The following is a 27,590-nucleotide window of genomic DNA, read 5'->3' on the forward strand; positions in this document are numbered from 1 at the left end:
TCTCCAATGAACTTAAAGGGATTTGAGAGTCACCTGGAAAGACTGGCTTCTGAACCAATTTCAAGGTGGATTTTTAAGACTACAAATGGGAATTTCTGGTTTGCTTTCAAATGGTTCTGATATTCTTCATTTTGTTATGTTTTTCAGTTGGTACTGGTTATCACTGCACTTTATCAAATGGCATCCCCATTTCAATTGAGAATGAAGAGGTTCTTGGATAAAGAACTTTAAAAATCAGGTACAATAATAACGTCATAGATGATTCTTGGAATTTGCTAAAATGAAATGCTGCATCTAAGTGGAATATAAGTACAACATCTTAGCCATATAAGATCATTATCATAAAGTAATCATCATGATTAAAAAAACTCTAATTGAATCATTATTCTTTCCAAAAGATTTGAATTCTAAGAATACTTCTCAGAAGCTCTCAAATTTAATATGGAGCAGGAAATATTGCAATGAGTCCTCAAGAGTGAGAAATATAAAAAACAGTTGTGCTGTTCTTTCATTGTGTTTTTTAAATTTCATTATTCATAACTGTATAGTACTTATGCATGGTGAAGAATGTAGTCATAGGAGAATGTATCTGTCAGCATATTAGTATATAAAAAAGAATAAAAGTAAAAATGAAATAAGCATGCTCAGTAGGTTCTCATATTTAATATTTGAAACTTTAGCTATATATTCCTTTTGAAACTAATATAAGAAAACAATAACATTTTTAAAGCGTGTATGTCATGACTAAGTAAAAGAAACTTTTATGTAGATGGATAAAGCTAGCTCTGTGATTTCTTATTTTGACTGCTTGGACAATACCAACAGCAAGATAATGGCCCAAATATGCATATCAATTTGTAGCTGTAGCTACAAGGACACAAACGATATTTTAATATTCAATTAGAAATATTACATATATAAAATCCATAGAAATCTAACACTAAATATTGTGGTGGTTAAGATTTTCAGTGAAGTCTATAGCCAGTATAAAATTTCAGAATTTCAGGTATGCGTGGGTGGCTCAGTGGATGAGTGTCTGCCTTTGGCTCAAGTTGTGATCCCAGGGTTCTGTGATTGAGTCCTACATCAGGGCTCCCCATAGGGAGCCTGCTTCTCTCTCTGCCTGTGTCTCTGCTTCTCTCTGTGTGTCTCTCATGAATAAATAAATAAAATCTAAAAATTAATAAAATAAAATTTCAAAATAATGTTCAGAGTTTGAAAGTACGATAGATATCACAAAGGAGAAAGAAAAGAAATTGTAAACAACTCAATAAAATGTTTGAAGGATCTACTAAGCTTGATTCTTTGTCTATAAGATTAAAAAATGAAGTGCCTAATCTTACATATTTATGAGTTATATTTTAAGATGCTTTAATTTAGTCATTCCATTTTTCAGTCTTCTCCTATCTTGACATTCTGAATCCCATTTGACCTAAGTAAGCTATTTCAGCAGGGAGCATAGGCTATGCTCCAGTAATAAACGTTAGGGGCTTGAAACAGGTTTGTTTCTTGCTCCTGTTACACGTACATCAGTAGTTGGCTGGGGTCTCTGCTGTACATTATTCTCATTTAGAGAGCCTGGCTGAGGAAGGGGGTCTACCTGCATTCTTTCACAATTACTGGAAGGAAAAAGTAAAATGGAAAATAGCACAAAATATTAAAGCTTCTCCCTAAACGTGATATTTAGTGCACTAATGAGTTCCACATCCACCTAGAAAAGATTGGAGATGGCAACTCTTTTAACTCATTCTCTCTTCAAGCCAGATTTGAGTGTTGCTTTGTTTTCTAGTTGCAGAACTAGAGGGATATCCATGGATGATAACTTTCTTCAAGGACGAAATATAAGAGAATGTTATATGGAGCAATAGGGTAAACTGTTTTCTTCTCTCATTTGTTTATGGATTCATGGTCTTCTTTTGCCCCCAAGGAGACTATAATTTGGTGGGAAACATAGGTCTAGGCTCCATGAAACAACTGAAGAATGAGACTATCATATCATTCCAGTGAATGGTGATAGGCCACATAACAAAATCAAAAAGGTAGATGAAATTAAGTGAAAGATCAGTGTTGAGTAACTTAAGAAAATTTCCTTGAAGAAAGTATACCATTAGATGGACACAAAGTATTAGGTTTAGGTTGACAGAAAGAAGGAAAGCATGTACTCTAATAAGAGACACAGCAACTAAGAAGTCAGAAATGGGAATTAGCAAGGAAAAATCAGAGATGAAATTTGCTCAACTGGAGTAAAGGGTGAAATTAAAAGTTGAAGTGACACATTAGGGTTAGTTTTCTGTGAACTTGAACACCAGGCTAAAACAACACCAGGCTAAAACATTTATATTTGACCTGATGGGAAATAGTAAGAAACTGTGGATTCAAGCAAAGCCAGAATAAAAGAGTGTTTTAAGTTATAGGAGTTTTAGGACAGCTGGGTGGCTCAGCGGTTGAGCTTGGGCTCAGGGCGTGATCCCAGAGGAGTCCTGGGATGGAGTCCCACATCTGGCTCCCAGTGAGGAGCCTGATTCTCTCTCTGCCTATGTCTCTGTCTCTCTCTGTGTCTCTCATGAATAAATAAATAAAATCTTTAAAAAATAAATAAATAAAAGTTATTTTAAAAAAATTTTATAGGAGTTTTAAGGATACATCTGAAGAAGAAATTCCTAAGAAGTTAATATTTTGTTACAAAAAATTTTTTGAGAAAGCTGAAGACAGGGTTCCTTTTAGACCTCAAGGAATCTGGTTGGGGAGATAGACTGTGCCTTTGAGATAAAAGTAGTCTTTGGTTAAAGTATAACTTTGGTCACTGATGCTTTTCCTAGAAATAGTTAAGAAAAATAAACTTTAATTAAATTATCCAAAAAAGTTTAGATTCTTCTGCCTGGAGATAAGAGGTTGATTTAGTTTATGTTACAATGATTAAGAAACCCACACATATACCATAGAAGGTAAATATGTACATATGCTACCTAATAAGAGAGCATATTGTGTTTTTAAATCATGAAAAAATAAAAATTCATTTTGTCCTAGTAATTAAAACATGGACCATGGTTTCACAGGAAAAGCATGGATCATGGATCCAAGGTCTGCAAATTGATAGAGAAGTAGAGAAGGTTAAACTACTCTATCTTCTAAGCCTCAATTTACCCAACAATAAAATGGCAATAATAGGGGTACCTAGGGATCCCTGGGTGGCGCAGCGGTTTGGCGCCTGCCTTTGGCCTAGGGCGCGATCCTGGAGACCCAGGATCGATTCCCACGTCGGGCTCCCGGTGCATGGAGCCTGCTTCTCTCTGCCTGTGTCTCTGCCTCTCTTTCTCTCTCTGTGACTATCATAAATAAATAAAAATTAAAAAAAAAAATAGGGGTACCTAGCTGGCTCAGTTGGTAAAGCATGCAACTCTTGATCTTGGGTTGTAAATTTAAGCCCCAAGTTTGGGTAGAGTTCACTTAAAAATTTTTTTTAATAAATAAGATGGCAATAATAATTGTATCTACCTCAGAGCTGTCATTAAATGATGAACCATATATAAGGTACCTAGCATATAATTGGTATGGTAACAGTAACGGCAATGATTATATATAAGTAATTACTAAATATTATTGAATTGAGTTAAATTTAAGGAAAATTTCCTGTCTTCATATATTTGTAAAAATTACAAAATTAGGGCAGCCTGGGTGGCTCAGTAGTTTAGCGCTGCCTTCAGCCCAGGGCATTATCATGGAGCCCTGGGATTGAGTCCTGCATTGAGCTCCCTTCATGGAGCCTGCTTCTCCTCTGCCTGTGTCTCTGCCTCTTTCTCTGTGTCTCTCATGAATAAATAAATAAAATATTTTTAAAAATCACAAAATTAATAAATCCTAATTTATTAATGATTTATGAACTAAAATTTACTTCATAATATTATTTTTATTCTAAAAATAAGTAAAATAAGAAGTAAAATAAATTTTAGGTCAGAGAATACAATGTTATATTTCTAATGTGTTTGTGATCTTTGATGGATTTGTTTCAGTTAGCAGATGTCTCTCTTCCTACCCCAAAGGCAGAAACTTTTATCAGTGACTATTCCCCAACTGTGGTGAGGAGTGTACTCCTATTTTTCAGATGAAGCTATACAAAATAAGTAGCATTCAGGAAGTTTGTTGAAAAACCAGTACTTTAAGTCATGGCATTTGGTTTACATCACTGTGTTGACTTTGTTGTCCCTCAGTAGTTTTATAGCACCTTGCTTTTTAGAGGAAAAGTTGTGGTTATGAGTGTGTCAGATCTTCAAACTATCCCAAGGACCACATTTGGCCAATCTAAGGTCCCTAAGGATTTAATCCTTTAGGATTTAATCCTAAAATTGTACTCCTGGTCCTTCCCATATCTGTACTATACATTGAGTATAAGAGATCTGAGAGTATGGTAATAAATAAAATGAAAATGAAGAATTAAAATAGAAATTCATATTTGAGAGCCTTAAGTAGTAATCATGAAATTTTAATTTGAAATTGTCTTATTAAATTTTAATTTGAAAATGTCCTGTATAGAGGCTGTTGGGGCTTTTGGCTTAATGGAATATTAAGGTCTGATACTTCCTCTAACTGGGTGGATCAGTGTAGTGAGATACTAGTGTTCTTAGTCTATACAGTTATGAAGAAATGAACAATGGTAATCTTTCTCCTGAAGTATTTATTTTGGTGGCTCCTCAAGAGATAGTCCAGAGTTTCTGCTTTACTGGAGAATCATCTACCTCATTACCACTTTGGCATCACTGATCACATATCTTAAAATGGATTGTGTGTGTGTGTGTGTGTGTGTAGAAAAAAAATCACTCAAGATGGCAAAGTAAATTCTTTGTTACTTAGACTAGGTAAGTATTTCAGCCTATATGCGAAGGGAGTTTTGCACAAATGCATTTGACAAAACACTGAGGAAAATAGACTTTTGTTACTAGACATGAGTGTCTATGCCATACAAACAAACAAACACACACATCTAACCCCTCCTAAAAAAAAAAAAAATAAAGAGAAAAGGAAAGGGGGAAAACACCACAGCTTAAATGATAGGTTTTGTAAATGCTCTGCTGTTTTACAATTTTACAATTGAAATCACAGTTTCCTTTTTCTTCTTTCTACTTTTATACACACAGCCTAGAAGATGGACTTTTGGCAAGCCATAATAGACTGCTCCTTTCCCAGGTATCTCCTGCTTGTTTCCTTTATCTGTGAATAGGAAATGGCTTAAAGGCACCTGTGTGATGAAGGTCCCAGGGGCAGCTGCCTGACTAGTGAATGCCTGATTATGTGTTAACATGCTTTGTCAGATATTGGCAGAATCTGTTCTCTTCTTTTGCCTTTTCAGCAAGGGTACCATTGACAGCCTGGCTACCCATTTATAGAAATGTTGTCCATCAAACTGTGAGGAAGGACAATAGTGTTTTTCTGTGGCCAGTGACTGTGGGAAACTTTTCTTTGGCTATTCAGGCAATTTTTGTAGCTTGCTCTGAAGAGGAGAGACTGATGAGTGCAAAAAGTACAATTAAGCAAAGCCAGACTTCAATTGAAGGCTCTAGTGTAGTCTGCTGTTCTCATTTTTTTTTTTTTTTATTTAGAGGGGGGGAAAACCCTATGGGTTTTCACGTTGCTGTGTGGCATTCAGCAGGGGGCTATTACAATCCTAAATTTTTTTTCTAGACCACCTAATTCTAAGTTAAAATTAAATGTAATGAGAGCCACTTGGAGTTCTGAATATTTTAAAGCATAATTCCCACAGAAGGGATTCGACCTAAACTGCAGTGAGCATCAGTTGGCTAATTATAGCTGCATTTTATATTACAGCAGGTGTCAGATGCAGTCATCTCAATAAAGTCCACATAATACTCTGGGAAATAACAAAGACTTTTCTTTGAATGTGGGTACTAATTTCTGCTAGGTGTCATATGAGCCTTGATACTTCTTATTGGCATTAACAAGAGCACTGCAGCACTCAGAAATGCTTTTTGCTTGGGATGAATTGATACTGTAAAGCACTTACCAGTCAGACTTGGCAGATGTCAGTAGTTAATACTAATGTTGCAGAGGTCGGAATATAATGCAAAGAGTCTTATGTAAATACTCTTAGATGATGGGCTGGTTTTGAGAAGGCGCCTGAGCACTGCACCAACTCACTTAATGAAAGTTAAATAGATAGCAGTGGGATATCTGCTTTTAGTTTGGCTCCTGCTTTATTGCAAGTCCTTCAGAAGTGAAGGGCAGATGGTAAGGCAGTAAACTAGGTGAACAAAATACACTGGACTTGGATAAGGACTTTTTATGTTCGCAGTACTTTCCTTGAACTTGTGTGGGTGATTCAAATTACTAAAGTGACAGGGCAGAGGCATGCCTGAAGATAAGGGCTCCTGTGCATATCCCATCGATAAAAAATAAATTAAAGTTAGAAACTATGTCTGCAGCTAAAATACAATTAGGCAATGGACTAGGCAAAAGGGATGCCACTTTAAAATCATGGTAGTTGTTCTGCACTGCTCCATTCTTTTAGAAGTTTTACAGTTTGTCAAACCTATTGTAGTCATGTTGAATCATAGCAAATGAGATAAAAATGGAAGACCTATTAAAATCTTGTTATAAAATACCAAAAAAGATAAGACACAAAGGCAGTTGTCCTTAATTATATCCCCCAAATCAGCTTTGGGGTCTCATCTTGGTAGGTTACAGTTTATGTACATCTCACAGCAAATTCTGTAGGGTGCTATCAGCAATAAGGCAGAACTTTAGGAGTTTAATATTCATTTACCATTGATTCAAACAATGAATGAATACTGGCAGGAGCACAGCCCTATTAAGCCCAGCAGTAAAATCCAAGATAAGAACGAGAACACATTGTCCCCAGAGTGCTGACCATTAGTTCACAAAAGCAGTGTCCCTCATAGCTGTTTGAAGATCTTTCTTTCTCTCTTTCTTTCTTTCTGGGGAGAGTAGGGGAAGGGACAGAGGGAGAGAGAAGGAGAGAATCTTAAGTAGGTTCCATGCCCAGCATGTAACCCAACGCAGGGCTTGATCTCACAACCCTGAGATCATGACCTGAGCCAAAATCAAGAGTTGGACACTTAACTGACTGAGCCACAGAGCCACCCTGTTTTGAAGATTTCCGTTAATTCTTGTTCAGATCATATATGATCATGGATTTTGGTAATTCCAGGACAAAACTGTGAAATAGTATGAAAAGTTGCAGATAAATCACTACAAAGGAGAACAAGTAATCTGCTAATGGCAATTGTTTCCTTACAGTCTTCAATAATGTTCAAGTGTTTTTAATATTTAAACCTCAATTGTAAATAATTTTATTTTTTCTTACATAAATGTAGTATTTATTATAGAAAATTTAGAAAACACAGATAAGATTCAGTAAAGAAAATCCATCTACTACAGTGACTCAGATAACTATTAGTATTTTGGCTTCTATCATGTTTACTCTTCATCCTGCATTTATATACACATATAAAATGTTTTAAATAATGGAATTTTAAATAATGGGATTTAAATATTTTATAATTATCTTTTAAAACAAACCTTATGATATACTAAGATAATAAGAATATTATTTAATTATTTATAAGAATAAATAAGAATATTTATTTATTTATTTTTAAATATTTTATTTATGCATGAGAGAAACAGAGAGAGAGAGAGAGAGGCAGAGACACAGGCAGAGGGAGAAGCAGGCTCCATGCAGGGAGCCCGATGTGGGACTTGATCCCGGGTCTCCAGGATCACACCCTGGGCTGAAGGCAGTGCTAAACTGCTGAGCCACCCGGGCTGCCCTACTAAGAATATTTATATTATTTAAAGTTTAAGGGGATCCCTGGGTGGTGCAGCGGTTTGGCACCTGCCTTTGGCCAGGGGCGCGATCGTGGAGACCCGGGATCGAATCCTATGTCGGGCTCCCGGTGCATGGAGCCTGCTTCTCCCTCTGCCTATGTCTCTGCCTCTCTCTCTCTCTCTCTCTCTCTCTCTCTCTGTGTGACTATCATAAAAAAAAAGTTAAACAAATAAAAAAATAAAGTTTTTAAATTTATTTGTTTATTAGAGAAAGAGAGAGAGGGAGCACAGAGGGAGAGGGATAGGGAGAAGCAGACTCCCCTTTGAGCAAAAAGCCTGATGTTGGGCTCAATCCCAGGACTCTGAGATCATGACCTGAGCCAAATAAGGCAGATGGTTAACTGACTGAGCCACCCAGGTGCCCCAAGGATATTTATATTATTGTATATTCTTTCACAACACATTTTTACTGATTATATAATATTCTAGTGCATGGATATGACATACTTTCTTTTTAAATTTGCTATTACTGTTCATTTAGATTATTTCCTATCTTTGTTTTAAAGTCTTCTCATCTGATGTAAGTATTGTTACCCAGCTTTCTTTTCATATCCATTGCATGAAAAATGCTTCTCCATCTGCTCACTTCAATCTGTATGTGTCTTTAGGTCTGAAATGAATCTTTTGTTGGCAGCATATAGATGGGTCTTGTTTTTTTATCCATTTCATCACCCTTTGTCTTTTGATTGGAGCATTTAGTCTATTTACATTCAAAGTAATTATTGATAGGTATGTATTTATTGTCATGTTGTTAATTGTTTTACAATTGTTTTTGTAATTCTTCTCCATTCCTTTCTTCTCTTGATCTCTCATGATTAGTTTTCTTTCTTTAGTGATAACTTGGATTTCTTTCTCTTTATTTTTTTGCATCTCTATTACTGGTTTTTGATTTGTGGTTGCTATTCAGTTTATATATGACATCTTCTGAATATAGCAGTCAGTATTAGGTTGATGATCACTTAAGCTTGAACCCGTTCTTTACTCCTTTCATTTTTGAGTCCCTTAGCTGATTTTTACAAATATACTTATTTTTACTGCTTTTGTGCTTCCTCTTTTCCCTTACTTACAGTCTTTCCTTTCCATTCAAAGAATCCCCTTTAATGTTTCTTATAGGGTTGGTTTAGTGGTCATGAATTCCTTTCACTGTTGTTTGTCTTAGAAACTTTTCATTTCTCCTTCTTTTCTGAATTATAGCCTTGCTAGCTAGAGTGTTCTTGGCTACAGATTTTTTCCTTTTCTGCACTTTGAATATATCATGCTACTTTCTTCTAGCTTGCAAAGTTTCTGTTGAAAAATCAGCTGATAGCCATAAGGGGTTTTTCTTCCATGTAACTGCTTTTGCTGCTTTTAAAATTTTATATTTATCACTACTTTTTGTCATCTAAATTACAATGTGTTGTGGTGTGGACCTTCTTGGGTTGATTTTTGGGAGGGACTTCTGTACTTCCTGGATCTAGATTTCTGTTTCTTTCCCCAGAATAGGGAATAGTTTTCAGCTATTATTTCTTTAAATAAATTTTCTGCCCCCTTTTTTTCTCTTTTCCTTCTGGGATCCCTATACTGTGAATATTATTACACTTTGTTCTCATCTTCTATAATTTTCTTTTCTCTCAGCTGCTCAGCTTGATAATTTTGCATTACTCTGTCCTCGAGGTCACTGATTTGTTCTGCTGCTGCTTCTGGCCTACTCCATTTCATCTAGCTTGTTTTTAATTTCTATGTTCTTCATCTCTGGTTCTTTTTTATCTCATTATTAAGAGTTTCACTGATATACTCTACTCTTTTCTCAAGTCCAGTGAGATCTTTATGATCATTATTTTAAATTCCCTATCTGTTGTATTGCTTATCTCCATCTTGCTTAGGTCTCTTGCTATGATTTTTGTCCTGTTCTTTCATTTCGGACATATTCCTCTGTCTCCTTAGTTTGTCCAATTCTTTGCGTCTATTTCTGTGTTAGGAAAGATAGCTACAACTCCTGTACTTGAAAGTAATAGCTTTATGAAGAAGAGGTCCTATAGTGCCCAGCCATGCAGTGTTCCCTGTTCATCAGAACCTGGCATTTTAGGGATGTCTCCTACGTGTGATGTGCATGCCCTGCTGTTTTAGCTGAGCTACTTTTTCCTTCAGTCCAGTTGTCTACAGTAGCTCTGTTTGCCTATAATGGACAATGTTTGGTTCCTATTGTGTTAGTGAGCCAGTCTAGGGATGCCTTGGGCTTGAGTTGAGTCAGACCAGATGTTTGCCAGAAATGCAGTAGCACCAAACTGCAGGGTGCTTTCCCTGTGTTATCCCCTGAGAAGCTTTCATTAGTTGGCAGAGCTTGCAGTCCTAACAGTTGTCTACTTCCAGCCTACTGCTGGGGCCTCCATCTGACTGGTGTGTGGGTTATCTTTCCTTCTTTCTGGGGCAGGAGTCACTTTGAGTGGTGCTGGCCAATGTAGAGGATACTTGCACACTGCTAGGTCTATGGCACTGCCTTGTATGGGCTCTGTCCAAAAATGTATTGGAAAGGTAGATCCATGGAAGCACAGTATGGGGAGATGGGGCAGTAAGACAGCAATGATAGCAAGCTTTGCATGCCCAGGTCCTCTGTGATAGGGGTCCTGTACCGCCTGGGCTGAGATGGGCTGTCAAAGGAGTGGATTGGCTGAAGCACAAACTGGGGGCAGAGGAGAGGGTGTTGGGCATGGCAACAGTGTTATTAAGTTAGGTAGTGAGTCCTGGGGTGGCTGTGTGTTTATGTTAGGGGATGGGGAAGGGAAATGGCACCTGCCAGTTCCTTTTTCTTGGAGGAGTTCCTCAGTAATTTCTGTCTCTCTGAGATATACTCTGAGATTAGTAAATAAGTCTACCTTCCATATGCTCCAGGCACCTTTCAAACTGCTGCTTCTATGCTCTATTTCCATGGGCTGTTTGTTGTGCTGTCTTTTTTAAGGGTAAGGACTCCATTTCCTCTTACCCACTTGGCTCTCCCAGGGCTGATCTTGCTGATTTTTTAAAATTCTAGGTTTTAAGTCCCACTGGTTGTAAAAACCCATGAAATTTGGCTCCTCTGTTTTTCAAAGCTAAATGTAATGGGAATTCATCCTCTGTGGCCTCTCCAGTGTGGAGGTCTGTTTCTCTTCCTTCTCCATGCGCATAGCATCCCTCCCTCCTGCAGACAGTCCTGCAAATCTATTTAGTTCCTGACTGCATCTGGGTCCTTTCTACCCTCTTGGATGTGGCTTCTTCTCTACCTTTAGTTGTGGAATTTGTTTTGTCTTTGGGTCATTCTCTGGGTCATTTATAAGGACATGAGTGTTTTCTAGTTGTATCCATGAGACAAAGTGTGCCTAGGATCCTCCTACTCTGCCATCTTCTCTGAAAATCTAGATTATTTCCAATCTTTTGCTGCTACAAACCACACTGTAATGACCACTTATAACTAGACTTTTTTTTCTAATTCCGTGCTAATTTGTTTATTCCTGGTAGTGGAAAGGCTGGATCAAAGGGCATGTGCCAAAAAAAAGACATCACCTTTAATAAAAGCTATAGATTTTAAGATACCTTTCATAAAGAAGAAAAATATCTTAATATGAAATTTTTTATTGGTTTCCATTTAGGTTTGAGATTTTGTTGAGAGACTTTAAAGTCAAGAGTTTAGTTAATACTAAATTGTGAATAGAACAGAATTTTTCATCTAACTAAGAAATGGATCAGTTATTATCTGATTAATATACAGGTGGCTTCTGTAGCCAGGATATTTTCAGTTTAAACAGAATCTATGCAATATATATCACCTGGCAGCATAGTGCGAATATTCAAGGTATGGGGGCATTATTTAGGCCTTTATGTGGAAAGAGCTCTAGTATATATTTAAATATTATATGAGCAAAGAGTTTGGATGTACATTGGATTATTACTGCATTAATTGGCACTATCCTTTTAATATCATGAATTTAAATAAAGAGTGAAAAGGCTGCCTCCAATTTAAACTATCCAGTTTCAACTGGCCTTCACTGTGGCTTAGAAAGCTTTTGGTACATAAGTTCTTTCCATGTTTCACATAATAAATATTCCAAACCTTCCTCATTCTCCCTCAGGCTAATCTAGGAAGACTCATAAGAACCAGAGAGAGATTAAAGGCACTAATTTCTATGTTTTGCATTGATAGCAAAATAATGTATGTTTTGCTTTAATAGAAAATTAGGGATAGTAAGTGATCTTGGAAATATTGTTGGGCTTTGTCTTTTTCTAGATAGGGTACCATAACTGTAATCATTGAACTTGAAGTGGGAGAGGTTAGCTGATTGCCTTAATATAGCATGTAACCCTCAAAGAGAGCTAAGATACTCCTGCTTTGTAATATTTTTAGTTCAGTGCCTATATCCTACCTTATTAATGCATTCTCTCTGAGATATAATTATCTGTATAATTTAATACAGTCCCTTAAATTATTTCACATAGCAGATACAAATTGAGACAGTTGCCTGATATTTGGCATTCGAAAAGCCTGTCTGGGCTCTCTGTCAACATGGTTTTGAGGAAACCACTTCTTTTCCACCTCTAGACATTAGTGGATTTTAACAGCTGGGTGTGGCCATGGAAAAAGTAACTATAGGCATACCCTGAGATATAAAATCAGAGGCTTAACACTGGAGGAATAAAGAATTCATTAAAATAATCCTAACAGTCTGAATAAACAAGCAAATAACAATAATAAACCCTGGAATTGGGGGACCAGTGCCTGTTTTATATAATCCTCCACTTTAGGGATGGACATAATACCTAAACAGGGTTCAAGAAAGCTTTCCATGGCATATTTTATAATGGGAGATGTTAGGTAAGATTTCTTTCCTCAGAGAATATCTGAGGATGTACGTTTAGGACTGCTGGCAGCTATGTCATTTTTCCTACACAGAAACTGCCTGTGGTAGGAGAGAATAAAGCCAACATGGGACAAAGAACTAGAATAAGAGGCAAAGTGAGGAGAGATACCAAGAGAATGCATCCAGAAACAGCTGGGCAGACAAACTGACCCATCTGATTCTATGCATCCCAAAGGCCAGTTTCAACACTTCTGTGTTATGGCTAAATAAACCACCTCATCTCTTTTTCTTCTTTTACTTCAACTACTTAGAATTGGGGTTCTGTTACTTTCATATAGAGTCCCTGCTAACATTCTAAATTTCCTATTTGTGTACCTAGTACAATTTATAGAGTTTACAGTTAAAAATTAGAAGTGGGTTCCTCTTCTCAGAGCTCTTAGTAGGGAACCAAAGAGAAATATTGAGAAATCACACTAGAGGGTTCACACAGTCCATGAATCCTTCTAATTTTTGTTTTAGTGACTATGTAGTAAGCATTTTAATTTCAGTTCTTAGATTAATTTAAACTGTCATTCTAGTTTTTTTTAAAGATTTTATTTATTTATTGAGAGAGAGAGAGAGAGAGAGAGAGGCAGAGACACACGCAGAGGCAGAAGCAGGCTCCATGTAGGGAGCCAGATGTGGGACTCCATCCCGGGTCTCCAGGATCACGCCCTGGGCTGAAGGCGGCGCTAAACCGCTGCACCACTGGGGCTGCCCTGTCATTCATTCTATTATCATTTATTGATGTTTTTATATATGCAAGGGATAATAGTAAGTACTACAGAGAAGTAAATAAAATAGCTCTCCTACCTTGAGGAGGCTGCCAATTTGGTAATAATCATAATAGCAAATATTTACATATCTGGGCATTGTTCTAAGTGCTTGACATATATCCTTACCACAACCCCATAAAACAGGTGTTAGTATTTCCTCCATTTTATGGATGAAGAGACAACCACAGAAGCTTTGAGTAGCTTGTTCACGGTCCCACGGCTACAAATGACAGAGCTGGAGTTTGCACCTGAGCTGTGTGGCCCCAGAGCCTGAGTTCTTAATATTTACTCTACTGCCTCTTCTGGTAGTAAAGGCTAATACTTTATAATAAGAAGTCTTTATATAAAAAAATAAGATGATATCAGAGAGGGAGACAAACCATAAGAGACTCAACTCTGGGAAACAAATTGAGGATTGCTGAAGGGGAGTTGGGTGGGGGGATGGGGTAACTGGTGATGGACATTAAGGAGGGCATGTGATGTTTTGAACATTAGGTGTTATATGCAACTGATGAACCACTGAACTCTACCTCTGAAATTAATAATATACTATATGTTAATTAATTGAATTTGAATAAAATAAAATTTTTAAGAAGATAAAGTATAATCATTTGTATTATTTATATAGTATGTTTCAGAAATGGTAGATCTTAACTATACCTGTATAGAATGACTCTATAAATTGTTAAAGTATTTACATGTGTAGAAACATCCTCATCTCTTGTACATAGAAAAACACAGCATGGAGAAAAATAGGTTCAGTTACTTGTCTAGCAATTAAAGCTTCTCTCTATGAACACAAGCTTCTTTAGTGTTTTCTAACATTTAACCACTTTTTTTTTTGCTGATTCCAAAAAAGGTACATTTATTTTGGGTATATAGGAAATATAGAAACATATTTAAATCACCCAGAATTGCACTATCAATAAATACCCATTGGTAATATTTATTATTTAGTTTATGGTATGATCTTACAATTTTTATTTCTGTTAAGTAGGACAGTAATATCAGTAATATCAAAAATATCTCTCCATTTTGCTTAGTATGAGAATATTGATTTTAATATATCTTTTTAAGTTTCTATTCCAATTTAGCTTTATGGGGATGCTTTTCATATTGGGTTTTTGATCATTTATATTGAGACTGGTTGATATAACACTCAACTGCATTAACATGGTTTCTAGAAACCAAGAGTGTATACCAACTATACATTTCATAGCTGTTATACCTCATTTAATTTAGTGTATTTTCCTGGATACTCATAAACAGGACAGATATGCCATTTCTTGTTTGAGAAGCACCAATCAAATTTCTTTTTTTGAAGAAATAATTCTGTCTAGCTTTTGTTGGAAATATTGCCCCCAAAACCCCTAAAACTATTTGATTTTTAAAAAATATTTCATTATTAAAATGTGAGTATTATGGGATCTTAATCCTAACTAGTATCAATCAATGTCTTTTTAACATGTTAACTGAAATTAGTTGAGTTAGCGTTTTGGAAAATAAACCAGTTACTGGGAGTGAGGAGAATGAGACTGAAAAGAAGTTTAATCCAATAGTCAAGTGGCATGGATTCAAATCCTGCCTTTACCATAGCCTCATTGTATTCATTCTCTGTACCTCAGTTTCCATGTCTGAAGAGTAGGAAGTCTTATTATTAGCTATCAGTTATTATCACAATTTACAATCATTGATCTGCATTAAGTAATTAATACATGTAGATGTTAAGAATATTATTTTAACAAGTTTATGTTTTTAGCACCTACTATGTGCAGGACACTTTAAGGTGCTAAGGATTCAGCAGTGAACAAAACATATTTAAAAATAAAATCTCTGGGGGTGCCTGGGTGTCTCACTCAGTTAAGTATCCGACTCTTGATTTCTGCTCAGGTCCTGTTCTCAGGGTTGTGAGATCAAGTCCTGTATTAGGCTCCACCCTGGGTGTGGAACCTACTTGAGATTCTCTTTCTCCCTCTCCCTCCAGTCCTTTCTTCCTCTTTCTTTCCATCCCTTCCTCTTTAATAATAATAATAATAATAATAATAATAATAATAATAATAAATAAATAAATAAAAATAAGTCTCTGACCAAAAAAGAAAAAAATGCAAAAGAGATAAGTGTGCCAGTTTGGGGGAGGAGAATTTAATGTTAAACAGGATGGTGAAAGAAAGCCTTGCTAAAAATATGATTCTGGAGTAATCATTTGAAGGGAGAGAGGGAGTAAACCTTGCAAATGTCTGAAGAAAAGGAGTTCTAGGCAGAAAAGACAATGCAAAGGTCTGGGAAAAGTTGTAATTAGTGGATGATGTAAATAATTCTGATATGTAGAAATTCTGACATGTATATTGGCTGGGGTCATGCCGACACAAAAATGACAGTTAAATTAGAATTTAGTTTAAAATTTTAAAACGCTGTCTGATTACTTGCTGGCATGACGTAAGTTCTTCTGACTTGCTCTGCAGTGAAACTGGTCAAAATTATTTTTAAAAACTGGTCAAAACTGGGACATTTGGTGACTTGGATAGTTAATCATAGGCCTTTGGCTCAGGTTGTGATCTCCAGGTCCTGCGATTGAGCCTCACACTGGGCTCCCAGCTCAGTGGGGAGTCTGCTTCTCCCTCTCCCTTTGCCTCTCCCCCTGTTTGTGCTCCCTCTGTCTCTCTTTCCGGTTTCTCTCTCAGATGAATAAATTAAAAAATCTTAAAAAAAAACTGGTCAAAATTACAAACAACAAACAAAACAAATCATGCAAAACTTTTGGAAATGATCCTAAGGCAAATGGCAAATGAAAAAAAATCCACTCAAGAAAATCTAGGTTAGAAAAAGAAAAACAACTAGGTTTGAAAGGCAAGTCTGTGGTATTTGAACCACTTCCTTTCTCCCGTCCCAAACCAGGGAGGCAGATTCCCCACCCTCACTCTCCTATCTCCCAGTTAGAGGACTTTCTTCCTGGGACTAGCAGGACCCTAGCATTTCTCACCCTGTCCCCAACTGCCTGTTGTCCAGATTAATTACTGAGTGAGTGAGCAAGAGGTAGAGGATCCCTTCTGCCCAATCCCGGCTTGTAGTACAGAGGCTCTACCTTGGAAGTAGCATGCTAGAAGAACTAGGGTCCTGATAACCATTCCCGTAGCTCCTGACATGTTAGTTTCCTACCAGAAAAGGCAAGTTAAGAGGACCCTGAGCACTGACTCAGAGAGTTTGTCCTAGAGAAGAGGTCAGGCCATGAGCCACATATCTTCTTATCTCTCCCCAAAGTAATTGTCTTCATTTGCAACAGAGAGTGGAAAAATTTAAGCCTAAGGATGCTCTCAAATATAGTAGATGTGTAGTAAAAAGCAGTTGGGAAGAAATTTGATTTATGAATCTAATGAAGATATAGCCAAGACTGAGGCTGATTAGTTTGCAGGATAGAAAGGAAAATAAGACAGCTGAGAGAAACTTTCCTGGGGTTGGAACAAATATTAAACATGTCAAAAGCTATTCCTTCAAAAGAGCCACGATTTGATGAAATTTGTTTGTACAGAAATTAATTCCTTATGGCATTATTGAAAACAATGGAGCAATCAGCCTGCAATTAGTGGAGTTTAAGAGCTGGGTGTGGTCTGAGAGAGAGAGTGACTATAAGCATTCCCAAAGTTGTGCCTCCTTGAGGAACATCAGCAGTGTAACAATGTGGGAGAAAAATAATCCAGCCTGTCAGTAAACAAATAATGAAATAATCTCACTGTGGAAGAGAGGGTAGCAGTACCCAGAGCTGCAATATATTATCAAAAATGTTCAATTTCCAATAAAAAATTATGAGGCATTCAAAAAAATAAGAGAATATAACTCATACATTAGGGGGTAAAAGCAGTCATCATAAACTACCTGTGAGAGCAACCAGATATCAAATTAATAAAAAACATTAATATTTTAAAATTATTTTTATAAATATTAATAGAAGACTATTTCAAAGTAGCATATATATATATATATATATATACACACACACACACACACACACACATATATATCCACAGAACTAAAGAATGACTAAAGAAGCAAAGGAAGGTATGATGACAATGTCACATCAGATAGGAAATATTAATAAAGAGGAATCATAAAAATGAACTAAGTGGAAATTCTGAAGTTGAAAAGTACAATAAATGAAATAAAATTATTCAGTAGAGGGTGTCAACAGATTTGAATTAGCAAAAGAATTAGTGAATTCAAAGATAGATTGATAGGGATCATACAAGCTGAAGAACAGAGAAAGAAAAGAAGGAAGAAAAATGAACAGAGCTTCAGAGATATGAGCCATCATTAGATATACCAACATACAAGTAATGGAAGTATCAGAAGGAGGGGAGAATAAGAAAAAAATATTCAAAGAAATAATGGCTGAAAACATCTCAAATATATTGAAAAACAATAGCCTACATATTCAGTAAGCTCAACAAACTCTGAATAGGATAAACTCAAAACCACAGATACAGCATAGTAAAAATGATGAAAGTCATAGACAAGGAGAAATCTTAAAAGCAGCAAGATAAAGGAGATAGTTATAGGGAACCTTGATAAGATTATAAACTGACTTTTCAGTAGAAACAATGAAGGCTAGAAGGTAATGGGCTAAAGTATTTAAAGTACTCGAAGATTAAAAAAAAAGTTCAAGCAAGAATTCTATAACCAGCAATGCTATCTTTCAAAAATGAAGGCAAAATAAAGACTCCCAAATAAACAAAAACTGAGAGAATTTGTTTCCAGCAGACCGTTTTTACAAGGAATACTAAAGGAAGTTCTTCAGGCTGAGAGCAAGTGACCTCAGACAGTAATTTGAATATGCACTGGTAAAGAGCTTCTTGGAGTAACGGCTGATCTCACCAGTTGGACATGGAAATTGCATGAGCCTGGATATCTTATTGTGTCAAAAAGTAAAGAAATATTCAAAGAATTATGGTGTCATGTTGAAAGAACACACACGGCAACCTGAAGGCACTTCCATTGGGTAAATCTCAGACAAATGGGCACCAAAATAAGTAGTTTTAGTAATTATTTATAGCACATTGAATCAAACAGTAAACCATAAGTCCATACTGATAAAATAAGTAACTAAATTTTTAAATTTAGTTATTAAATAAATAACTAAATTGAAAGTAAGATGAGGAAGGGGATAGTTACATAGTTTTAAAGTATCTTTTCACAAAACTCTTACTAATTACATAAGGGAAAAGAGAAACTTTATAGTGAAGATGCCATGGCAGATATCACTTAATTCAAATTATCAATGTGAATATCAATAATAGGGCAAATTGAAATCATGAGATGCCATGCAATGTAAATAGTTCAACATCTCTGAGATATTCTAGAAAAATATTCTTACCTAGTCATGATGGAATATAAGGAAACATCAAACAAATCCAAATTGAAGAACATCTTATAAAAACCCCAAATGAGGAATATTCTACAAAGTAATTTTCAAAAGTTCAAAAGTGTCAAGGTCACTTTGGTGGACTGAACCAAAGGTGACCACCCCACACGTACAAAGATCCCTGTCTGTTGGTGTTCATACCTTTGTGTAATATTCTCCCCTTCAGTTTGAGTAGAACTTGTGACTTGCTTTTAACCAATACAATATGGCAGAGGTGATGGGATGTCGTCACTCCATAATTATATAGGATGTATATAAGACTCCGTCTTATTAGCAGAGGCCCCAGAGACATTCTCACTATCCTTGAGGTAAGCTGCCATGCAATAAGTGGCCGTGTTGAAGAAGCTCACATTGTAGGGAATTGTGGACTTCAAGGTGGCTTCCAGCAAGAAATTAAAGCCTTAGTCCTGAAGCAGCAAGAAAATGAATTCTGCCAACAACCTGAGGGAGCTTGGAAGCAGATATTTACCCACGTAGCCTCTGATGAGATCACAGCATTGACTGACAAATACAGTTCAGCCTGGTGAGATCCTGAAGCATAGAACCCAGCTAAGCCAGGCCTGGACTCCTGATCCACAGGAACTTTTAAATTATAAATGTGTGTTGTTTTAAACTAAATTTGTAGCAATTGTTATACCACGCATAAAACTAACATAGTTGTGAAAGTCGATTAAAGACTAAGAAACTTTCAGATTAAAGCATACTAATGTGTTAGACAATTAAATGCATGATTCTTTTCTTTTCCTTTCCTTTTCTTTTTTTTTTTTTATTTTATTTTATTTTTCTAAGTACTCTCTACACCTAATGTGGGGCTTGAATCCACAACTCTGAGATCAAGAGTCACATGCTTCACTGACTGAGCTAGCCAGGCACCCCTGCATTGCATGATTCCGAACTAGATTCTTCAGACAAATCTTTGGAAAACTTGAACAAGGTCTGAGAATTAGGCAGTAGCAGTGTGTCAGTGTTATTTCCCCGATTTTGATGGTTATTTTGCAGTAAAGTAGGAAGAAATGTGTAGGAAATAAACATTAAAAATTTAAGGATTAAATAAAAATTAGTTAATAAAAGTGTTTTTTTCTTCACTTTGCCTAACAAGATTGATTATTTTTCTACTTAATTGAAGGAAGCATTGGTTCCTTCCACCTTTCCCCTAACGAGTAGGGAAGGGAATAAAAAAGAGGAAATTAATATTTGATAATCAATAACTGTGTGCCAGAACTCTAATATCCACTTCACATGACTTACCTACATTTAATCTTTCTAACACATGCTAAGGTAAATATCATTATCCCTACTTTATAGATCAGTTAGATTGGATTGACATTCCTATTTTGTACTACTTCCCTCCACCATGTGACTTTTCATTACCTCCCACAAGAATGGGCAGAGTCTATTTCCTCATCTTATTATTGATGTTGATGTTAGTCATGCAGTGTACTTTGACCAAGTATAATGTGGGGAGAAGTGATGTGAGTCAAGGATTATTATGTGAATTGATTTCTTTGTTGTGCTTCTGCTGTTCACCATGAAAAGAACACGCCTACACAGCTCCTATTCTGAAGAGAATAAGGAGAAACATAAAATAGATCTGAACCTAATTCAAAGCCTGAAGCCAATCCAAGCAAATCTTGGCAGAGCAGAATCACAGTCTGCCCAAAGACTTGGTTATTGTTGTAAGCCCCTGAAATTTTGGGGTTATTTGTTACATAACATTATTGTAGCAATAGCTGACTGATACACCGGCTCAAGTTCATCCACTTATTCAATTGGTTTGATTCTAAAACTTGTACTCTTGGGATGCCTGTGTGGCTCAGTGGTTAAGCATCGGCCTTTGGCTCAGGGTGTGATCCTGGATCTCCCTGCATGGAGCCTGCTTCTCCCTCTGCCTATGTCTCTGTCTCTCTCTCTGTGTCTCCCATGAATAAGTAAATAAAAATCTTTTTAGAAAATAAAATAAGTAAAAAATAAAACTTATACTGTATTTTTTATTATTACTACTAACTCAACTATATTCAAAAGGAAAAAAATCTATGTTAATTGAAATCTTTTCAAAGTGTCTTGATAAGTTTATTTTTGCTTCCTATATTATAAATTTGTATCTTTAAACCATCATCTTTCCGTAGTAAACTCAGGCATTTATCATAAAGTAAACTTAATATATGTAAACTTAATATATGTAAACTGGAACTTGAGTTCTGAGCTATCTGGGTATAGGCTATATTGGTCATAGCTTTTAAGTCAGAAGTCTTTAAGATTAGGATCTATGTTATTGAAGGTATGCTGTTATGATTAGATATATACTTTGATCATTTAGGATTTTTAAAAAGATTTTATTTATTTATTATTTTATTTTATTATTTTATTTTATTTATTTGAGAGAGAGAAATCATTCAAGTGAGGGGAGAGGCAGTGGGAGAAGAAGAAACAGAGCTCCCATTGACCATGATGTGGGGCTCAATTCCAGGAGCCTGAGATCATGATCTGAATGAAGGTCAGATGCTTAACTGACTGAGCCACCTAAGTGCCCCTAGGATTTTTAAGGATGTGCCAAACAGTTACGATTCAAAGAAGTAAATCTGCAGGTCACTTGTAGGGATTTAAAAGTTCTTCAGTTGGTAAAAATTTAGTTGGTGTAAGAGAGGTCTCTGGTGCCCTGTGTTGCATCCCCTCAGCCTACTTCTGATTACAATCACAGTTTTGGTGGACAGTAATTGCAAGTTCAGACTCAGGCTGTTATTGGCTCACTTCAAGTGTGCACTGTGTGGTTTATCTTTCTGCCTCATCATCTCCTCCAAAGATACAGAACTTGCTGGACCTACTTTCAAAGGCAGTCCAGAGGGGGAGAAGTTAATGTCTCCAGGGCATTCTCAACCAGTTGGGACAAGGGCAGTAGCTAAATGCTCTAGTCCTCTGTTTTGGGGTTGGGCAATTCTGGAGGGCAATTCTGTATATTTCTTATTGATCCAGATATAATGGATCCATTATATCCAGCAACCATCTTGATAACACATTTTATTGCTATCTCCTTACCTGTCCCACTCCCACAATTCATTTACTCCTGCTTCCTAGAACATCTCCAAGGTAAATTACCTTCACCCAAATTTTTGCCTTATTAAACTAAGACAGAGTTTCCCAGAAACTGAGGAACAAATAAATACTCCTCTCCAAACCAACATGAGTTTGAATATGGCAGGAGTATGAGAGAGGCAACCTCAGTGGGTATGACTCCCCCATTTTTTTACTTAGATCATGTCACCACATGGCCAGTTGGCACCAGGAATGCATCAGTTTTACACACTGATCTTGAAAAGCTCCTCATCTATGCTTCCAGTTTTTGGCACCTGGCTACCTTTGTTTGTATTGTGGGACTATATTGCTATGACTCCTTGCAGCATGAAGGAGGAATGGCCTCTAGTGCTCAAATCTTCACTCTAACTCACTGGATAACTTTGGGCCTGCCACTAAGCCTAAGTTTCCACATCTGAAATGAAAATTGTATAAGTAAACGTGCTTTATAGATTGTAAAACACCTTAGCATTAGAGCCAGCACAGTATATTCATTAAGAGGATCAGTTGAATACAGCTTATTAGTTGTATAACCTTGGGCAAATTACTCATCATCCATTAATAGGTGTAATGGCAACACCTACTTCAAGAGATTCTTGAGAAGACAGAATGACATAATGCATGTAAAGAATTTGAACAGGATCTAAAACATAGTAGTTAATAAGTGTTAAATAATAATATTTTTTTGTAAAGAGATTTTATTTATTTATTCATGAGAGACACAGAGAGAGAGAGGCAGAGACACAGGCAGAGGGAGAAGCAGGCTCCATTCAGGGAGCCCGATGTGGGACCCGATCCCGGGACTCCAAGTTCATGCTCTGGGCCAGAGGTAGGCGCCAAACCACTGAGCCACCCAGGGATCCCCTAAATAATAATATTATTACAAAATATTTGTATAATCAAACAAATTATAAGTGTGTAAAATAAGCAAAGCTCTGCACAGGAAACAATATTGTATCATTGTAAGATATTTTAAGCAGCTATTTTTAAAAGTTTTTATTTAAATTCCAGTTAGTTAATATACAGTGTAATATTAGTTTCAGGTGTACAATTTAGTGATTCAACACTTACGTAGAACACCTGGTGCTCATCACAAGTGCCCTCTTTAATCCCTGCTATCTATTTAACCCATCCCCTCACCCACCTCCACTCTGGTAACCCTCAGTTTGTTCTCTATAGTTAAGAATCATATGAATAAAGTCATATGATATTTGTCTTTCCTCTTATTAACTTATTTCATTAAGCAGACCTCTCTGGTTCCATCCATGTCGTTGCAATTGGCAAAATTCCATTCTTTTTTATGGCTAATATTCCAGTGGTGTGTGTTTGTGTGTGTACCACATTTTCTTTATCCATTCATTAGTCAATGGACATTTGGGCTGTTTCCATATTTAGCTATTGTAAATAATTGTAAGCAGCTAATGTTACTTACCCTGATGGATATAGTCGTGTACTCAAATATATGCAGTACCAAGCAGTATACACGGAATGTTGGGGGAGGGTTGGAGTTGAGCAGGGCATGCATTGAAGAATGGTTTCTATCTTGATATATGAAAATTAGGGTTAAGTGCTTTAGTCAGTGAAAGTAGTCAGTGAGAGATGCATAAGCAAAGCCACAGACATAAGAGTATTGTGGGATTTAAGACTAGATAAATATGTTGAGTCGAGGTTACAAACAGTCCAGAATGGCAGGCTGGATTTTCTCTGGACAGCGGGAGAGACCCTCTGATAGACTTTTAAGCAGTGGTGTAAACAGAGCACTGTGTTAGGAAAGTTAGTCTGATAGTGCTTCATGTAAAAGCACAGAAGAGGGAAGCTTAGATACCAAGAGATCATTTGGAAGAAATGATCTAGTACTCTAGTAGTAAAGGGATCATGGTCTGAACCAAGGTATGGCAGCAGAACCAGGAAAGTCAAGACACATGTGAGAAGCATTTTGTTGAATAGGTCGACGATGATATATTCTTTACCCTTTACTCATAGAAAAGAACTTACCTAACTGGTTTACCTCAACATAGCAGCCAATATAGAAATAGCCAGTGATTTGTACACAGCTATACAATGCACTCATCCTTATGGTACACTTTTGTGGAGTTTGCCAATGGTAACCTTTTTGCTTATTTAAGGCTTATGCCTTATCACTCTGAAGTGTTCTGAAAGGTGACCCTGGAAATCTACACAATGAGTTAATAATAGGCAGTGGCAAGGGTGTACATTCCTTAACAAGTAACTATTGCTTCTGAACTATCCATGAATTTGGGTTGACCCTGTAATCATTCTTGCAGAATAACCTGTGAGAACTAGTATTATCCCTGTTTTGCAGATGAGAACATTAAAGTATAAAAAGAGAATTTTTAAAGCTCTCTTTATAAATTTTGTCCATCCTTCTAGTCTTAGCTCAAATATCTTCTCCTGAGGACTTTACAGAGCCTAGAAAAAATCTGAGCTCCTTGAACACTTGTTTATAGTTTTTTATGATATTTAGAGTGGGTATTAGATTATTTGTGTACATTTTATATCTCATTTATTTGATCACATGTTTCTTTAAAATAGAGGCTATTGTATTCATCTTCGTATTCCCCATAGAGCATGTCCTAGTACCTGACACATAGTAGGGGCTCAATAAATGTTTGTTGAATTGATTGAAGTATGAACACTAATAAGCCCTAGCCTGCAATGGGTATGTTTATTTGAATGTTTAATTGGTAGTTTCCCCATGGATCCCTTGAAGTGTGTGTTGATACCTTAGCAGCTCTTTGAAGTTTGATGCATTTAATTAATTGTGCAATCTTTTCAGAGTTCTTGTATCAAGAAGATAGATTGCATATTATAATATATTCATTGTTCATTCAGAAAAAGACCTTTTATCTATTTCAGTATTCAGTTAACAAAGACAACAAAGAAGAGAAATAACTGGATTCAAAGTATTAACCAATTCCATTCTCCCCCAAATTAAATATTTTAAGATCTTCTCTGTTCTATTTCATATTCCTTTTTCCCTGTTTTTGGTCAGAAAGGATCCCTTCCTAAATAATTCCACATGGTTCCATTTTTCTTGTGTTTTTACTTTATGTAAGCATTTTTAAAAGAACACTGCATTTCTCTAAGCTGCAGTTTATAAGAGGACCTGTTTCGAACCAGGGGGAGTTTGCTTACATGGGATGGAGCCAGGAGGAGGTGTGAGACTTGCAGGTAAATACACAACTACAGCCTCATAGATTAACGCTGCTGTGGGGGCTCTATACTTCCAGCCCTCTTCAAGAGTAGATATTCTGTACCCTCCAGCTTCCAGCAGTTTCTAGGCTTTGGGATATAGTAAACCTGGTTTCCTAAGAAGCATTTTTGGTATTAGAGCACCATTTCTCAAACAAGGCTGATCATAAAAGTGACTTAGGGTGTTTGTAAAAAAAAAAAAAATTCTAGAATCTACTTCCTAAAAGCTTCAGGGAAAGGGCTAGAATACCTGTTTTTAAACCAAGCACCTCTGATTAAACCTTATGATCAGGTGAACTAGGACACTTTCACATAGTGGTTTAAAATAACTGACTCTAGTACCTCTCACTTAATGGCTATGTAAATCTTAATTTAGTTTCTTCAAATGTAAAATGAGGATAATTACAGTATACAACTATTAGAATTTTAGAGAGGATTAAAGTAAATGATAATGTATGTTAAATGCTTAACATAGTACCTGGGACATAGCCCTCAATAGACATCATCTGTATAGTGCACTCTTTTCCCCTTTTACTTATAGCCACAGTCTTGCCTTTTAGAGGATGTTCTACATCTCTAGGTCACTTTTTCCAGGAAATCTTTCCTGTCTAACTAGAAGAGATTCTTTGAAGTCCTGACCTTACTAAACCCCTGCAGTATCTCTCCTAGGAAATCACACTATTTTTTGTATTTCCCTGGCTTGAGAAGGACTTAGGGATGTACATTTCAATACCCCAATGTCATTTTCTTATTTTTGGTCTATTTCTTATTCATTTTCAGTTAGCTCCCTATTCATGTATAGCTGTATATTACCTTTCTAGGACCCATCTCCTTCCTACTTTCTTTCTTTTTTTTTTTTTTTTAATTTATTTATGATAGTCACACACACAGAGAGAGAGAGGCAGAGACACAGGCAGAGGGAGAAGCAGGCTCCATGCACCGGGAGCCCGACGTGGGATTTGATCCCAGGTCTCCAGGATCATGCCCTGGGCCAAAGGCAGGCGCCAAACCGCTGTTCCACCCAGGGATCCCTCCTTCCTACTTTCTTGTAGACTGGGCAATGTGGATGACCTCCCAGATGGTTCCAGGATCCCTCTCATACCCAGAAAATGTTCTGGTGTGCTTGTTTCTTTGATGGTTATAAGATTTACCCTTCCACCAAACATCTTTTCATTAAGCTTTCCCTTTGCTGCCCAAAGAGAAACTCTATGAATGCTTGTCCTGAATTTTAAAAGCTAACATGTTTTCCTCACTAATAGTAATCTAAGAGTCAACCTTATTAAATTTTTATTATATGTTTTTCTAGTCTTTTTGTCTACTTATCTGAATCAATGTTGTCTCAGTTAGATTGTATGATCCTGAAAGAAGTTTTCATGTTTTCCCACTGTCTTAGGAAAAATTCTGCACAACTATGTAATAAATGCCAAAACAGTATGATACTGATGTTGGTAGTAAATACAATGGACTTGACTCAGTTTGTTATATTGTTCTTGTTCTAGTAAAATTCTTTTGGTTCTAAGGTATATTTGCATGATTTCTTTTCACTTTAAAAACAATTTAATGGGCAGCCCGGGTGGCTCAGTGGTTTAGCGCCGCCTTTGGCCCAGGGCCTGATCCTGGAGACTGGGGATCAAGTCCCACGTCGGGCTCCCTACATGGAGCCTGCTTCTCCCTCTGCCTGTGTCTCTGCCTCTCTCTCTCTCTCTCTCTGTGTGTGTGTGTCTCTCGTGAATAAATAAATCTTTAAAAAAAATTTAATGCACTATTAATCTCTGTCTCTGCATTTCTCCAATTTTAAGAACCACTTCTTTGTGCTAATTTGTCAAGCAAAACTTAATAAACAACTCCTGAAAATTTAGAATACAGAATTTTGAAGCATTCATTTGCTTTTCTTGGCATTTACTTCCTTAAAGAAGTCAAAAAATTATTGAAGCATGACTTTTTCATTCCGGAGACTGCATTGGCTATCTTTAATCAAGCTGTGCTTTTCTCAGTGTTCCCCATTTAATCTCCTAAAATACTTCCTAAGACTTTGCCCCCCACAATGGAATCAAAACTAAATGGTCTGTAATTTCCTCAAGTGTTCCCAGATCCTGTTGTAAATAATGACATTGTGCTGGCCACTTTCCAGTCTGAATGAAGTGACCTTGTAAAAATGTCTGCTCACTCTTCTATAATGTCTTTTTCTACTTTCTGTAGGGCTCTTGGATACAGCTTGGCAAACAATACCTATTCCAAGAAACACCATTCTTCACCTCAGTATGTTATTTCCTTCATATAAGCAATACTGTATCCAGAGCTAAAAGACTTATCTTTAAAAGTTAATTAATATTTTAAAATAAGGAATTATAGGTGCACTGTGACAGAAGGCCAGACTGGATGACCTATGAATGATCTGAATTGACAGAAAGA

General features: G+C 36.5%; 1 long non-coding RNA gene across 2 annotated transcripts in view; it reads left to right on the top strand.

Moving 5' to 3' along the window:
• The window catches only part of LOC112656958 (uncharacterized), a 117,858-nt gene that overhangs the window by 14,370 nt on the left and 75,898 nt on the right, over positions 1 to 27,590 (top strand). For both annotated transcript variants that reach the window (XR_007412271.1, XR_007412272.1), the window contains exons 2-3: positions 148 to 238; positions 5,133 to 5,181. This is a non-coding gene — a long non-coding RNA (uncharacterized LOC112656958). The remainder of the gene's footprint in view (positions 1 to 147; positions 239 to 5,132; positions 5,182 to 27,590) is intronic.

This window comes from Canis lupus, chromosome 8 (assembly GCF_003254725.2).
Source record: "Canis lupus dingo isolate Sandy chromosome 8, ASM325472v2, whole genome shotgun sequence".
Taxonomy (NCBI): domain Eukaryota; kingdom Metazoa; phylum Chordata; class Mammalia; order Carnivora; family Canidae; genus Canis; species Canis lupus.